The following is a 7462-nucleotide window of genomic DNA, read 5'->3' on the forward strand; positions in this document are numbered from 1 at the left end:
CTTGATTAAAAGCAAAAAGAAGGTGTCAAAAATGCTCGTTTTTCTTAACTTGACATTCCATTTTAATGATCTAAAAATTAACTAGAAAAAAAAACAAAAACAAAATAGATTCCAAAATGATTCAAAAATAGAATTCTCGAAAAAGTAGATTCCAAAATTTAAAAACGCAATAAATTCGAAAATTAAAAAAAACAGTGGGAACTTAGATGCCAACCCAATATTATAAAAGCCTTGAACTGGCAGAATTGTTAAAGCTTCAAACAAAATATCTTGCATTTGTTCTAACTTGGAATCCTGCTGTGATCAACTTTTCCTTTCATCTTTCTGCTGTTGGTAAATTACCAGTCAAATAATAAAGTGGATATCATTAACTGTTCCTTGATCCCAGATTTCTAGTCTTGTGCCTCTGTTAGAAATTATTATTGATCCCATCATTATCAACTTTGCCTTTTATTCCACTAAAGTCAATAAAATAAATGCCAGTCACAAGCTTGAATCCATTGTACCAACTGTACAAATATGTGTGATATATTGAGAGTGGATTCAAGTTAGCAGCTCCTCTGCTTTAAATTTGTAGCCTTGTACCCAATACTAAAACCATAATCATTATGGATTGATTGAATGTTATACAAAATATCCTTCAGTATTTAGTTAAGGCTTAAAAGAACTGAGTTTAATCCTGACTAAGTTAACTTTGTTCCCATCATTATGAAGGCAATAAAATAAAGTGTCAATTAAGTATGGTTTATTCTATCTCTATATTATAATTCTGAAATGCAAAAAGTTTGTTTGTCTGGTTTTGACATTAGAACAGGTTAAAGGCTACTAGATCCCGTCGGATTGACTCCAAAATTTACAGGGACATGTAAAATGAGGTGAGGATGCAAGTGGGCTAGGTTAGAAATCCCCATCTTAAAAGGTGTCGTTGCTAGGGCCAAATACCTTACAGTATTTAGTTTTATCCCTCAGCTTTCCAAGTCAAAACATCTGTGGAGTCTCTTCTATCAAAAAATACAGGCCTGTGGCCTTGTGCCAATGTGAGAGGTCTCTTAGATTGTAAGATTGTATATATAATTTGTATTATAAACACAAGAGTATAATATGAAAGAGATAAACTCCTCCTCAGTGAAGTAATTTTGCAATTTCATTTCCCAGTTGAACCCAATTCTCTTACACTGCTAATGCCATTATCAAAAGCATGAACATCACAGAATTTCATTTGCTTTCCTTTATGAATTTGTGGTCCATTTTATGCCTAGATAAAAGATATATATTATTGAGGCATCTGCCATTTTAAAGTAGAAATTAATACAAGGAGAAATTTCAAGATTCTCTTATTTGTAGTAAGGCGACCTTTTCTCTCTACTTTTAAAACTTATAAATATTCCTGAAGTAATAATCATTTATTTTTTACTTATCCTGTTATTTTTGTAAAAGTAAAAATTAAAGGGGTTGGTGAATAAATGTTAATGAAGGGAACATTTACAGGTGGTTTTATACATGCGTACATATTTGTTAAATCCTGTCAACTTGTAAATAATTCAGTTTTTCTATCACTTTAGATATGAAGCCTGTTTCAGAAACAATTATTATTATTATCATTAAAGCTTGTAGAGTGTCAAGCTAAAAGACCTTACAGTATTTAGTTTCTTCTGTCTGTTTGCCCTGTGTTGAAATCTCCTCAGGGTTAAATTTTGTTTCTTAATCCTTCGCATAAGCACCAATTTCATAGTGGGAGTTGATTCTTCCTGCGAATTTGTGACTTTATGCTAATGTAAGAAATCATTTGTATGAAAGACAGCAGAGTACCAGGCTAAATGCTTCACAACATTTATTTCTGACCTCTATATCTGGTCCAAATTCTGCTAGGCTTCATTTTGCCTTTTGTCCATTCAGGAACACTAAAATAAATACCAATCAGATACTGAAGTCATTTCTATTGACCATGTCCTTCCCTACAAACCAATTGTAAAGAAATTATTATTCAACAGATGCATATATATATATACATACATACACACACACAAACACGCGCACACACACACACACACACACACACACACATGTTTATTAGTTATACTCTATATTCCAAAATTTCAGTTAATGTTTTAAAGAAATTTCTAGCCTTATTTATGGAGATGAATCTTTAAAAGTTTTTTAATTAATAAAGATTTATCTCCCCTCCCGTGTGTATCTAAAATTGTAAACAGATTCCTGAATCAAGTTACTTTTATATGTGTGTGTATATATATCTCAAAGATTATTAAACATTCTTTTACTAATTATTATTTGTCATTTTGTTTGGATTACTTTGTTGTTGTTTTTTCTACTTGAGTAGTTTTTGTTCTTGCAGAATTAAATTTTTTTCAGGTTCATAGTCACTCATACTACTGTGTATTAATGACTATATCATCATCATCATTATCATTTAACATTCGTTTGGACAGTTTTACAGGAGCTGGCAAGTCAAAGGCCTGCACCAGGCTCTAATTGTTTGTTTTGGTATGGTTTCTACAGCTGGCTGCCCTTCCTAATACCAGCCATTTTATAGAGTGTACTAGGTGCTTTTTTACATGGCACCAGGACTGGTGCTTTTTATGTGGCACCAGCATAGAGATCAGCACACTATGCGGGTGTCCTCATCCATACACATTACATGACCATACCAGTGCAGACTTCTCTCTTGCACACTACATCTGATGCCTCTCATATCCAATTTTTCTTTTAAATCATTTACACTTTGTTTTACATGCACACTGACATTACCCATCCAGCAGAGCATGCTGGTTTCATTTCTTCCAAGATTTCATATGTCTTCTGTAGTCACAGCACGTTTCACTGTTATATAGCATAACTGTATGTATACAGGCATCATACAATCTGCCTTTCACTCTGAGGAAGAGGTTCTTTGTTACCAATAAAGGTAATAGTTTTCTGAACTTTGCCCAGCCTGTTTTTATTCTAGCAACTTCCTCCTCCATTGCTAACTTGGTTGCCGAAGTAATGGAAGCTATCTACTACTTCTAAGTATCCCCTCAGACATTTGGAGGAAGTTTATTCTATGTGCATGCCTAGTGTTTATTGTACCCACATATTTTCCACACAAAAACTACTTTCTCTGATAACTGTCCTGTGATACCACTGCACCTCTTTTGTGTCCATAGCTTGCACTGGGTACACTGTATGGAGTTTCTACAAACACCTTTTCTACATATCAAGCAGGCCCATCTCCCCGAAGGGACTTGTGCTTTGTCTGTTTTCCTACTTGCTTGGACTTTTGTTTTTGCTAAATTGACTCTAATGCCCTTTGATTCAAGACCTTGATTCCACACCTGAAATTTTTTCTCTACTTCAGACAGCAATTCAGCCATAAGAACAAGTCATCAGCATAGAAGAGCTCCCAAGGACAGCCAGTCTTAAATTCCTTTGTTATGCCCTAGAGGATTATAATAAACAAGAGGGGACTGAGAACTAATCCTTAGTGAACTCCAACTTTTACACTAAATTCTTTCTTATACTCATTGCCAACCCTCACCTTACTGACAGCATCCTTGTACATGGCTTGAACAGCTCTCACCAACCACTCATCTCTTCCTAGCTTCTGCATTGACCACCAGGCGAGGGAGCAGAAGATCCTGTCAAAAGCTTACTCCATGTCAGCAAAAGCCAAGTACAGGGGCTTATTTTTGGCTAAATGCTTCTCCTGCAGTTACTTCACCAGGAAGATAGCATCAATACTGCTTCTCCCAAGCACAAAACCAAAGTGTATTTCATCTAGGCTAATTCTCTTCCTAATTAGTTGATCTATGACCCTCTCTGTAACTTTCATCAGCTGGTCAAACAATATACCTCTGTAATTATTTATGTCTAAGGCATCACTTTTATCTTTGTAGTAATTGACTATAATGCTGCCACACCAGTTGTTGGGTATGACTCCCTCATGGACAACCTAATTAACTATATGGGTGACTGACTAGACCATATCCCATTCTGCCAGATATTTGAAGCATCACAGCAGTGATTCCTAAGAGCCAGGGGCTTTCTTTGTCTTCATATCCTTAATTGCTTTATCTACTAGGCAACTTTTGATTAGGATAGCTGGTCCCTCTGTTGGATCCACATTAGGCAGACTCTCCTTTCATGTATTCTCAATATTTAGCAGCTTTTCATTGTGGCATTTCCAAGCCTCTTTCTTTGCAGAATTGCTAACTGCAAGTGAACCATCATCCATACTAACACATTTCTCTTCTATAGCATCACAATTTTCTCTCATACTGCAGAACATTAGCAAACTCTTCCTTTCTGCTTCTTGCTTAGCTAAATATACCTGTCTCCTAACTTCCCTTCAAGCTACTTGATATAATTCTCTGCTGTTACCACTCTTTCCAGGCCTGTTTCTTCATTCTCATGGCCCTGTCTACTTCCGTGTTCCTCCACTATGTCACCTCAGGATTGGAGACAACTTTGCACAAGCCACCAATTTGGTCAGTGGCCATCATTAAGTTGTCCTGTAGGAACCTCCAGTTGTTCTCTATATTATATGTTACTATCTCTTCCTTTTTCTTGTCAAATGCTTCAGTTAGAACCTCTCAAAATCTCTGACTATTCAGAAGATTCTTAAGCTTCCAGACCTTTCTTTTCCAGACTGGTTGTCTTGGCATCTTTCTAGATCTGTGTCTGAAGTCATCAGTGACTAGCCTATGTTAAGGGGTGCACTCTTCACCTGGGAAGATCTTCGTATTTATAAGCAACCATATTTCCCATTTTCTGTCAAGAATGTAGTCAATCTGGCTTATGTGGTCACAAGATTAATAAGTGGAAAGGTTTACTGGCTGGTTTCCTGAAATTATTATTGCAGTTCACAAGGTCATTTGCATCACAGAACTCCTGCAGCCTAGTTCCCTCCTCATTGCAGGAACCAATTCTATAGCTTCCATACACCCCATGGAAGCCACTCAGATGCTGCCCAGCATGCCCATTGAGGTCACCAGCCACAAAGAGGTCACTGTCATTCGTCAAAATGGTAGTTTGCAAAAAGGTGTCATAAAATTGAGCCTTCTGTTTGTATGGTATCCCAGTTGAGGAGTGTAGGCAGAAACAGTTGCTGTTAACCCATTTCTCAACAAGAAGTATGCCCACATCACCAACATCATCATTGCCTACCCAGAAGATTTTATGTCTATGTTCTTTGCCTCTGAGAAACCTGGTAGAAGCCCCACTTCTACACACCTTCATTTCAGCATCTCAACAATTTCACCAAAGGTGTGCCAACTCTAAGGATGAGGAAGAGGTTGCAAGGGGGGACACAGGGACAGGGGCCATCATATATATATCAATCCAAATACATTGTAGCTTGAAATAACCACCATAACTCCCTCAAATTACATCCTACCATCATTCAAAAATAATAATAAGAGAGATAATGTGATAAGCACCTACTTTTGCCACTGTTACCAGTAACAACTGTGTAAACAAAGAAAAACATGCTTATGCTTTTTCTTTTTTTCAAAATATCTGATAAAAGTAGCAAAAAGAACAGTTGACATGATGCCACCAAAACCTGTTAAGAAGTCAGAAATTCACATTTGTATCGACAAGCCACCAGACTACAAACATTAACTTCTCTCATAGATGTGAAATAATGTTCTGCAGTTCATTTATTTTGTAAATCGAAATCCCCTTTCTAACCTTATAGTAAAGAAAGCCTTTCTTAGACAGATGAAATCCGTAATTATCTGATTGTCTACTGAACCAATTAATATCGATTTCAAATTTTGGTACAACACCAGCAATTTTAGAGGAGGGAATAAGTCAATTAGATCAACCCCATGAGGCAAGAGCGATGGTCAGCCGGGTTACATAGGCTTTTTGAACATTTTGTAACATGTTGAAGAGGAAGTTCATTGCCTCCTCTAAAATTGCTAACTATTGTATTGATTGTAAATTTTGAACAATGTTTTAGAGAAGCGAAAGTCGGCGGGTGCTTTTCTCTTCTCCTATCACCATCATCCATTAATGTTTTTGTCCAGCCCGCAGCTACTCTTTGTGCTGCCCTAGTGGCAAATTTTTGAAATAAAGTAGCTTCTTAAACACACAACCATACCTGACTCTGGAATATAAAACAAAAACTAGTGTGCAGATATAGTAACCTTGTGAGCGGATTTGGCAGATAGAGTCTGAAAGAAGCCCGTCATATATATATATAGGAGAACATTTTTTTTATAAACAGACTTAGAAGCATCAAGTGGGTTGGCATTTTAAAGAAATTTAATTTATTTTCTGTGTGTGTGTGGGGGTATATGTGTCTCCTTATCTTGACATTCATCATCATCATCATTGTTTAACGTCCGTTTTCCGCGCTAGCACGGGTTGAAGGTAGTAAATGAGCATCATCATTATACAAGCGCTATTGTTAGTTTCCAGCCTTCCATGAAAAGCATGTCTGGCCACGAGAAGTCTTACCTTTCTTGGAGAGAGGTGAAGATTGGCTTGGCTGTAGAAAACTTACCTCAACAAATTCCATATGACCCATGCAAGCACAGAAAAGCAGATGTTAAACGATGACGGTGGAGTAAATGAAACAAGAAATAATGAGATGATGAGAGCAGTTGACTGGCAGACAGAAAGCCTTGTGGCTTTTAGATTATGATTTCAAATGCTGTTGTGTTAGGTTCCTAGGGTCAATAGGAAAAAGTACCAGAAAAAAAGGTGGTGAGAAACAAAGTTTACAATGTCCTAATGCAGTGTTTCTCATTAGGGGTGTTGTCCCTCCCCTGAGTGGACCGACAAGATTTGAAACTAGGTGTGACAAATTATCACTTTTAACAAAATTAAGATGATTTTAAACTTTTAAAACTTGTCCTAACAAAGAAAGAAGAGTGATATGGATCAAAACTCTATTTTGTTTTCTTGTTAATAAGGAGAAGAAAGTGATAGTAAATTTCCTTAATAATTTGGTAGAGGGTGGGATTCTGGTATTTCTCTGTTTGAGAACTACCATACAGATGCATTCCTGGTTTCTGTGGGATGGGTGTCGTTATTTTGAAAGCCAGAGAAGAGAATGTTTAAAAAATTGAAATTTTGGAAAAAGACTTTTCTTCAGAATCATAATTATTATTGTTTTTTATAATAGGTCTGATTTTTCTAATACGTTGAACGGGCATATGCCCATGCCTAAATAAAATGAACAAGTTTTAAAACTTCTGGGAAAGGTGATTTTAAAAAACTTCAATTTTTAAAAAAGAATTTCTTTCCATAATTATAATATCTGTAACATAAAACGAGTAACTAAAAATCCGTTTGAGAATCTCTGTTTTGGAAAATTGTATTTCTGTTTTTGAAAACGTTGAGATCCAAAGAAATTCTTTGAAAAAATTATCTAGCAGTGCTGTAACTTTCCGACACGCTCGCCTAACCGACCTCACCGTCCCTCAAAATTTGTTTACTTGGGGAATTTGTGCGT

This window comes from Octopus sinensis, linkage group LG18 (genome assembly GCF_006345805.1).
Source record: "Octopus sinensis linkage group LG18, ASM634580v1, whole genome shotgun sequence".
NCBI lineage: Eukaryota > Metazoa > Mollusca > Cephalopoda > Octopoda > Octopodidae > Octopus > Octopus sinensis.